Genomic DNA, 9,905 nt, shown 5'->3' with positions numbered 1-9,905 from the left:
TATGGATGGAAGATATACGAGTCTATATTCAGGGAAAATTAACGGCTAGTGATTTGGAGTTTTGTAGCTCCAGTTATAAACAATTTAGCGACTACTGCTCAGGAAAACAGCTCGTAGTGAATATGTGATTTTGTTGTAAACATTAATGAAAATTTGCCAATGAGTTATTTATTGACTATTATAAAGCTTACTATAATCTATGTGTGTGAAGGTCAAATCAATATATATATTATTCTGAAAGTAATACTTGAATAGTCGATTAATGACTATTTTAAGTTTTGTTGAACTTAAGCTCAAGAGCAAAAGGGAACTAGATCCGATAAAGGCAAAGAAAAGATCACTTAGTAGTCGAGTTGGAACCGTCTTACCCAACACAAGGTAAGTCATTAAGCATGTAGTTGGTATTATTTCAAATGGTCATAATGTTTATGTATTGATGCTGAATGGAATGAATAAATATACATATATATATGCATGTACGTATGTGATGATGAAATTGTTGAATGAAAAGAAAAGAGGTAAGATGTACTGAGTTGTTGATCTCGGCACTAAACGTGCGGGTATAACCATTTATGACCATGAGATTGGCGCTAAGTGCGCGGGATTAAATTGTACAGCACTAAGTGTGCGATTTGACTATGTTGCACTAAGTGTGCGAAATGAATATGATGCACTAAGTGTGCGAATTGACCATGCGGCACTAAGTGTGCGAGTTTGACTATGTAGCACTAAGTGTGCGATTTGATTACGTAGCACTAAGTGTGCGAGTTGATTATATAGCACTGAGTGTGCGGACTCAATATGCATTCGTGAATCATTATGGACACTATGTGTGCGACACTATTGAGTCGATCGCGGACAGCGGATCGGGTAAGTGTCTTGAGTACATGGCTAATAGGTGCTATGCTTATACTTGGTGTTGAGCTCGGTAAGTTTGAACCTATGTGACAACTATACTTGAAGTCCGTACATAAAATTTATCGTAGGATGGGTGAAAGGCCGTTTAGTCGTTTGATTGTAACGAAAATAAATTGATTTATGAAAATGCTTCAATGTCCTATTGATGAGTATATGGAATGTGAATGCATGAATTGATATGAAATTGAATCGATAGGTTGGAGGAACTATGGTATGGTTCGGAATGGATGGAGTAATTAGCCTCGTTCCATTTTGTTTTCTCTTGTGATAATGTTATTGATGGATGGTAGTGCATAGCTTATGACTTACTGAGTTATAAACTCACTCGGTGTTTCCTTGTCACCTATTCTAGGTTTCTTGGACACATCTCTTTTTGCGTGATCGGGCCGTCATCGAAGTCATCACACCGGATAGCAAGTTTTGGTACTTTCTTCTTAGTTGGCTTAGAAGAACATTTTGGCATGTATAAGCTATTACGTTGTGCTTGAACTTTGGCATGTAAACTTTAAGCCATGCGAAAATGGCACGAATGTTCGATTGAGTTGGATCAAGGGTAGGCATGAAATGGACCTAGTTACTTTCGTAACAGATGCTGGCAGCAGCAGTGTCATGAGATTGAAAAATCACTAAAAATAGTAGGAGTGGAATTAATTGATGAATAAATTATGTAATCGAAGCTCGATGAGTCTGTTTTCATGAGGAAGTAACGAAAAGATCATATGGGCAGTATATTAAGAGATAATCAGATTTTTGTGGGACAGGGCCAGAACGGTTTCTGGATTCCCTGCTCCAACTTTGGAAATTCATTATAAATTAACCAGAGATAATTAGGGGTCGTACCATATATGTATAGATTCCTCTCTGAGTCTAGTTTTCATAGAAACAAATGGCATCAGTATTGAAGCCCCGTGTAGGGAGATATCCAAGTCGTAATGGGAAAAGGTCAGTGTAGTCGACCCCTGCAACATGGGAGACTTTGACTAATAAACTGTACTAATTGGCCCGACCAAAAATTCTAGAAAAAAATACATAGATGGGCACATGAGTCTAGTTTCTGGGAAAAATTACGAAACTGATTTTCGAGTTACTAAAGTCAAGATATGATTTTTAAAATGACTAGTACACAGATTGGGCAGTGTCTGGAAAATAAATTTTATAAGGGGTTAAAGTCAGTTAACACCTCGTGTTCGACTCCGGTGTCGGTTTCGGGTTCGGGGTGTTACACTATACCTTCTTTAACAGGAATTGAATCTAGCATAGTTAGACCTGCTATAGCTGCAAAAACTTTTGAATTAAAACCTAACACTATTCAAATGATATAGTAATTTGTTCAGTTTGATGGTTCGCAGGATGAGGATCCCAACGCTCATTTAGCTAACTTTTTAGAACTATGCGATACATTTAAAATAAATGGCGTTTTTGATGATGCCATTCGTCTTTGGTTGTTTCCCTTCTCATTGAGGAACAAAGCTAAACAGTGGTTGAACTCGTTACCACGAGGGTCAATTACTATTTGGGAACAAATGACCGAAAAAATTTTACTAAAATATTTTCCACCGGCTAAAACGACTAAATTACGTAATGATATCTCTTCTTTTGTGCAGATGGATTTAGAAGAACTCTACGATGCATGGGAGAGATACAATGACCCTTTGAGAAGGTGCCCTCACCATGGGTTACCGCTTTGGCTCCAAGTACAAACATTTCACAATGGTCTGAATCGTTCGACTCGGCAAATGGTTGATGCAGCTGCTGGCGGAACCATCAACAATAAAACATCGGAAGATGCCTATGAGTTTATAGAGGAGATTTCACTAAATAACTATCAGTGACAAGTCATGAGGACAAAGCCAACAAAAATGGTCGGCGTTTAGAACGTCGATTCGGTCACCATGCTCTCTAATCAGGTAGAAATCTTAAATAAAAAGATTGATGGTTTTTTTAATTCTTCACAGGTTCACCTAGTAATGCAGTGTGAAGCAAGTGGAGGTGGAACAAGCAATTCAGAATATCAACCTTATGGCCATAACATGGATAATGAGCAATTAAATTACATGGGTAATAATCCTCGACCTCAAAACAATTCATATAGTAACACTTATAATGCAGGTTGGAGGAACCACCCCAATTTCTCGTGGGGCGGTCAAGGAAATGAAAGACCACAACATCCTCCGGGCTACCAACAACCAGCCTATCAACAGGAAAAGAAGCCAAATCCTGAATAGATGCTCTCAAAGTTCATATCAATGTCAGAAACCCGTTTTCAGAACACCGAGACAGTACTTAAGAATCAACAAGCGTCAATCCAAGGGCTCGAGACTCAGATAGGCCAGCTTTCCAAACTAATCTCTGAACGACCACAAGGTAGTTTGCCAAGTAATACCGAACCTAACCCAAAGGAACAGCTCAACGTAATTAATATTCAAGATGACGAAGGAGTCGTTGAGCCTGAACCAGAACCAAGGCAAGAAACAGTGGTAAGCAAAGGTCAATGTAAGGTAGATTATAATAAAACCAAACCAATAACTGTCGAATATAAAACTCGTGTGTCATACCCCAACGTGACAAAGAAAGACCGTTCAGATGAACAATTTGGTAAATTCCTTAAACTCTTAAAAAATTACATATTAACTTATCGTTTATTGAAGCTCTATCGTAGATGCCAAACGCAATGAATTTTTTAAAGGAGCTTTTAGCAAATAAGTGAAAGTTGGACGAGGCATCGCATGTGGAGCTGAACGTAGGTTGCTCGGCCATTCTCCAAAATAAACTACCTAACAAACTAAAAGATCCAGGAAGTTTTACGATTCCTTGCTTAATTGGTAGTTTAGACGTTAATTATACATTGGCTGATCTAAGGGCTAGTATCAACTCATGCCTTACAAAATGTTTAAGCAACTAGGTCTCAAGAAACCTAAACAGACTAGGATGAGCATTCAATTAACAGATAAAACTATAAGATTCCCTAAGGGTATTATTGAAGATGTGCCTGTTAAAATTGATAAATTTATATTTCCCGTTGACTTTATTGTTCTAGACATAGAAGAGGATAGCAACACTCCCTTAAATCTAGGAAGGCCCTTTTTAGTAACTACTAAAACCATCATTAATGTTGGCACAGGTGAACTCGCACTCCAAGTGGGAGATGAAACAATCACCCTTCAAGCTCGCAATTCTGGAAACACATCAGGAATTGAAGGTGATCATTTAAACAATTCTACTAAACCTAACAATATAGTGCAACCTACTTTGCAGAAAATGAGTCTGAAGGAAGCACACGGGTCGTTCTTAAGCAATAGTAGGGAACATGTTCATAAAGATCAGAGATTACAAATCGAGGAACTCGATGAATGGCAGACGCACAAACCAAGAACACCAGACAAACTGAAACTACGCCAAAACGAGCTCGATGCCTCTCCAAATCAACTTAAGGTTGGTGACAAGGTCTTATTAGATGCTGCAGGTCCCCACATTGTCACTACCACACCGAATAAGGAAATCCCTCTTACGGTACTCAGTATTTTTCCATTGGCACTGTGGAGGTGAGTCATCCCAAGTTTGGCACTTTTAAGGAAAACAACACCCAGTTAAAACCTTATTTTGATGAGATTGATAGCAGGAATGAGGAGAATAAACTCCTCAAACCACCATGATTATTCAACAGAGAGGTAAGTCGAGATTAGACTATAAATAAGCGTTTCTCGGGAGGCAACCTGAGCACTAACAATATTTATTTCTTTAAACTTTTGTATTTAACTCCTAACTTACTAATAGAAATCTTGAATACAGGTGTTTCCACAGAGACACAGCCAAGCTCACGGGTGTGCTTAAGGCCGTGTGAAAACAGGGTAAAAGATTTCCCCAACAAGGGCTATGATAAAATGCCATAGCTGTGCGACATGGCCGTGGTCGAGCCTGCCAAAACAACACGGGCGTGCGACAGGCCCGTGTGGAAGAACCGTGGACGACCTGTTAAAATAGCACGGGCATGCGACACACCCGTAGTCAAACCTGTCCAATTAACATGGGCGTAGAGCTTGCATACATGGGCGTGGGAGAATCGAACGAAGCTAGACACAGTTATGCAACATAGCCGTGTTAACCAACGCGCCCGAGGCACACGGGCATGTGTCGAATTTCAGATGCACCAAAATAGAAAAAACGCAAAACACACGGGCTAAAATTGGGGCACACGGGCGTGTCCCATGGCCATGTATCCCAAAATCTATAAATAAGCTGCACTATTCATTGTCTTCCCCACTCAAAAACCCTAACCCTAGCCGCTGTAAGTCCACACAGCCTCCTTGCCATGCCCGTGCGCCACTTCTCACTCCATTTTTAACGCCCAATCTCTCTTCCTTAGCATTTGTTCACTCTTTTCACCTCTATTCTACTTATTTTTAATGCTTATTCTTAAAATAATTGTTATTTTTATCATACTATGTTCATTTTGTTCATTATTTCTTGCATTATTAGATTATTTATAATGCATTTTCTGTTCATGTAGGTTGTTAGGAAAGCTTCATTCCTTTGTCATTCACATGCCATTATTATGCCCATCCTCATGCCCTTACAATGTCACGAAATTATGCTATCAAAAAGAATTTTGTTGGTTGAGTTTAGTTCATATTTTGGCTAAAATTAGTAGTTTAAATTCATGGCTTTCCAAATTCATGTGTCACAGCCCTAAATTGACCCTAGTCGGAAAGTGGTTTCGGGACCACGAAACCGAGTCTTATAAAAAAATTAAAGGCTATATTCTGTGTTTATGATGTGCGTAAATGCTTGTGTGATAGTTCCATACTTTAATTTGGTCAGTGTATGTGAAATTTATTAGTAGGGACTTATGTGAGACAATTTAGAAATATGCTAGGCAAGTGTTAAAGAGGCCTATTAATATATGTGGGAAAGTGCTTGTCCTTGCATGTCAAATCAGCCAAATTAAAGCATAGTGGCCGGCCATGCTATGGGTGGAAACATGTCACAAACATGTTATGTTAGTGATGTATGTTAGGAAAAATAAAATAAGGAGCATGGTAATAAAATAATGAAAGGGAATATGATGAAAACAAAGAAAAAAAGTGTCCATCCTTTTTCATTTCTTTTGGCCGAAAGTTCTAAGGAAGAAGGAAGGAGCTCTTGCTTCATGTTTGGCTTGGAAGACGATTAGGAGGAGGTTCGGCCATACTTGTGTCTAGGATAAGGTATGTTTGATGTTGTGCCATGAGACTCATGCATGTTTTTAGTTGTTAGCTTGAGTTCTAACTAGCCCATGGTTCAAATCTTTGCTATGTCATGGAGATGATATTCGGCTAAGGTGGATTGGTGTTGATGTCATTTCCATGCTAAAAGTGAAGCTTTGTAATGATGCATGTGATGGTGGATTGATGACTCTTGAATCTTCTTTTTACAATTTTTGAGTGAGACATTAAGTTCTTTGTTTAACCATGACCAAAATTGAAATGGTATGGTGTTGTGATGCATTCGGCCATGGTAGGAAGTAGAAGAGAAATGTGGTTGTTGTTCACGTTATTTAGATGAGAAATGGTAGTAAGGTGAAGTGCAAATGTTAGTGTTTGATTTACTAGTGTGTATATGTGTATTAGCCGAGTTTTGAATTTGAAACAAAATGGTATGTAGTCAATACAAGTAACCATATTTGTAGGAAGTATTAAGCATATACTCGGCCTCAACCTAGACATGTATATTCGGCCACATGAGATAGGTTGGTGTTGCATGTGTTCGGTTAGAGGCAAGCATATTGATGCTTTTATCTTGGCTTAGATAATCGGCTAAACGAGAGTGTGGGCTAAAATGTTGAGTTTGATTCATGATTTCCATATATATATGTGACTTTAATGCCTAATGTATATATGGGCTAAGTACCTTGAGGTTCTCTTTTGATGTTCAAATGAATTGTGTTAAATTGCTTAATGTGATTAAAAATGCGCATGACCATTGTGTATTTGAGCTAAAAGGTGGCCATATGACCTATCAAGCTCCTTGTCATATTCGGCCATAAGCTAGCATAATGAGACTTTAATAAGTTAAATTTATTTGAATTAGCTCAAGAGCTTAGAGGACCACAGTTGGATAAGGGAAAGAAAAAAGTTATCGAATAGCCGCCGAAAACGTTCGACCACATCCGAGGTAAGTTTTCGAGCAATGAGACTTAGTTTATGATTTGATTAAGTCATAATGTATGTGCATAGAGATCGTGTTATAAAGCAAACTAAACCATGCTGTTTGTATGTGGCTAGTGAGCCGAAATGGGAATGCTTAATACGTGACTTGTGTTTGAACTCTAGTTGTGAAAATGAAATTAGATGTGTCATGATTTTTTGATATGTGCATGAATGTTCGGATGATAACCGGGCTAAGTCCCGAGAGCATTTGAGCTAGTGGCTAATTCCGGGCTAAGTTCCGAAGGCATTTGTGCGAGATACTAATTCCGGGCTAAGTCCTGAAGGCATTTGTGCGAGCTACTAATTTCGGGCTAAGTCCCGAAGGCATTTGTGCGAGTTATTATACCGGGCTAAGTCCCGAAGGCATTTGTGCAAGTTACTATAACCGGGCTAAGTCCCGAAGGCATTTGAGCTAGTGGCTATATCCGGCTAAACTCCGAAGGTACTTGGTTTGGGAACGAGTGATCTTGCTGTAATAATTTAAATTGATACGCTCATAAAACCCAACGATGAGGTACATTTCGTATATGCATTAGGGTGGTGATTCCGTTTAAATAATATTCGCTCAGTAAATTAATGAGCTTCCGGCCTTGGCTAAGTTGATCTTTTGTGTATGAATATAAGGATTGGTAATGTGAAGTAAGTATGATATTGAGAATTTGTGCATATGAGATTATCCGTTTAGCCATATGATTGCTATACTTTGGTTGTCACACTATCAAAGCCCCTTTTTGGTACACTTTTGGTTGAACTTTGAAATGGCATGTATAGGACTACCCTTTTTGTTGTTGGTCATGGACCCTTTGATTTTGTATAAATTTGGATAGCCATGCGAAAATGGCTTATATACACTTTGAGCTTAATATTATAATCGTCTTGTATGATGTTCATTAAGAGGTATGGAAATGTTTGGGAACGATTAGCCATTGGAATGGTTAATCATGATCATATTTTGTGCTATATATGCTAAAGGGCTAGTTGAATCATGGAAACTATGTAATAGGTAAAGTTTACCCTAAAGGCTGATGCTGGCAGCAGCAGTGATGTGGATGTGAAAAATCACTAAAAATAGTAGGAATGTAATTAAATAGTGAATAAATTATTTAACCGAACCTTGATGAATCTATTTTCATAGGAAAGTAACGGAACGTTCATATGAACAGTATATTATGAGATGTTAAAGTTTTCGTGAAACAGGGCCAGAACGGTTTCTGGATTCCCTGTTCCGACTTTGGAAATTCATTATAAATTAACCAGAGATAATTAGAAGTCATGCCTTACATGTATATATTCCTTGTTGAGTCTAGTTTCATTAGAAACAAACGGCATCAGTATTGAAGCCCTGTACAGGGAGATATCCAAGTCGTAATGCACAGAGGTCAGTGTAGTCGAACCCTGAAACAGGGGGACTTTAACTAATAAACTGTACTAATTGGCTCGACCAAAAATTCTAGAAAAAAATTTGTAGATGAACATATGAGCGTAGTTTTAGGAAACATTTACGAAACTGGAGTTCGAGTTTTGAAACTCAAGATATGATTTTTAAGGCGACAGTGATGCAGTAACCAGCTTGTCTGGAAAATTTTCAAATGGACTGTGAAAATAAATGTATTATGTCTGTTAGCACGTCGTGTTCGACTCCGGCAACGGTCTCGGGTACGGGGTGTTAAATATTATTCTTCTTTACAAATTGTAGGTATACGATGTCATCTTCACGATGAAAGAAATTTTCTGTCCCCGCTTCATAGAAAAGGAAGGGAGCGTCATCTTCCTCGGGTCCTACCGCAGAAATTTGTCACCCTTTCCTCCAATTCCCCAATGGGTCCCAAGAAGAATTGTTCCAAATACTTCGGGCCTGACCCTTTATTTTGGGCCGCTGCATCGACTGGGGTACCATAGAACAAGTTTAGATGGCCGATGCGATTCGGGCTCTCCTAATCGCCGACCCTTGAGAGCTGTTCTTCGGGATTATCGAGTCGACATACCTCGAGCTCACAATAGAACTATTCTCAACGTTCCATCTTCAGACCGTAATGACAAGGTATGATGATCCCGACAGGGTCCAGTTTTCCCTAGGCGGATTAATCCGCCAGCTAAGCGTCCCAAGGTTTGGTGCTACACTAGGCCTATATACGGAGCAGTTTAGGGAAGAGAATGAACTACATGCTCTCAGTCGCCACATTCATTTCTCTCCCTCAAAGTGCTGGCACACTTTAGCTTCTAGCACGGCCTCATACAGTCCTAGCCACTCCAAGGCATCAGTTCTCCGACCATCCCTGAGGTACTTACACGCTATTTTAGCTTACACGATTACAGGGAGGCGAGAGAGCACTGGCGTCGTCAACACCCACGACGTCTACTTCTTATGGTGCATGTCGCAAGGGCACGTCATCGACCTTGCCTATTTCATCACCCTTGTGATTCAGTACTAGACAGAACAGCATCGAAAGGGGGGTCATCTCCATTGGCCCCTACGTGACTAGGATGGCACGACACTTCGGCCTCCTCAACACCGCGGCCCAAGAATCATCCCTCACCCTCGTCGGCCAGATGTCTCCACAGGGCATCTCAAGCATGCTTAGCATGAGGATGATCGAGAGGCACCGAGGAACCTATCCTCCACAGTATCGTCTCGCCCAATCTATTGATGAGGAGGCCTATGAGGACATTACTGATGATGTCCCCCCACAGCACGAGGACCCACTGACTCAGCCACTACCACCCTCTCGTCCAGTTCATGCGGCGGCTTCATATGCTGACATCTCTGAACGCCTCACCCGATTCGAGCAGCAATGTTTTCAA

At 39.8% G+C, this 9,905-nt stretch overlaps 1 non-coding gene across 1 annotated transcript; it reads right to left on the bottom strand.

The window, feature by feature from the left end:
- Positions 1–2,489: 2,489 nt before the first annotated feature.
- Positions 2,490–2,596, bottom strand: LOC121228684 (small nucleolar RNA R71). The gene has a single exon (XR_005926259.1). It is a non-coding gene; the product is annotated as a small nucleolar RNA R71 (small nucleolar RNA).
- Positions 2,597–9,905: the final 7,309 nt, after the last annotated feature.

Source organism: Gossypium hirsutum, chromosome A04 (genome assembly GCF_007990345.1).
Source record: "Gossypium hirsutum isolate 1008001.06 chromosome A04, Gossypium_hirsutum_v2.1, whole genome shotgun sequence".
In the NCBI taxonomy this organism is placed as follows: Eukaryota; Viridiplantae; Streptophyta; class Magnoliopsida; order Malvales; family Malvaceae; genus Gossypium; species Gossypium hirsutum.
Note: the sequence above shows the minus strand (reverse complement) of the source record. Positions and strands in the feature narration are given on the sequence as shown.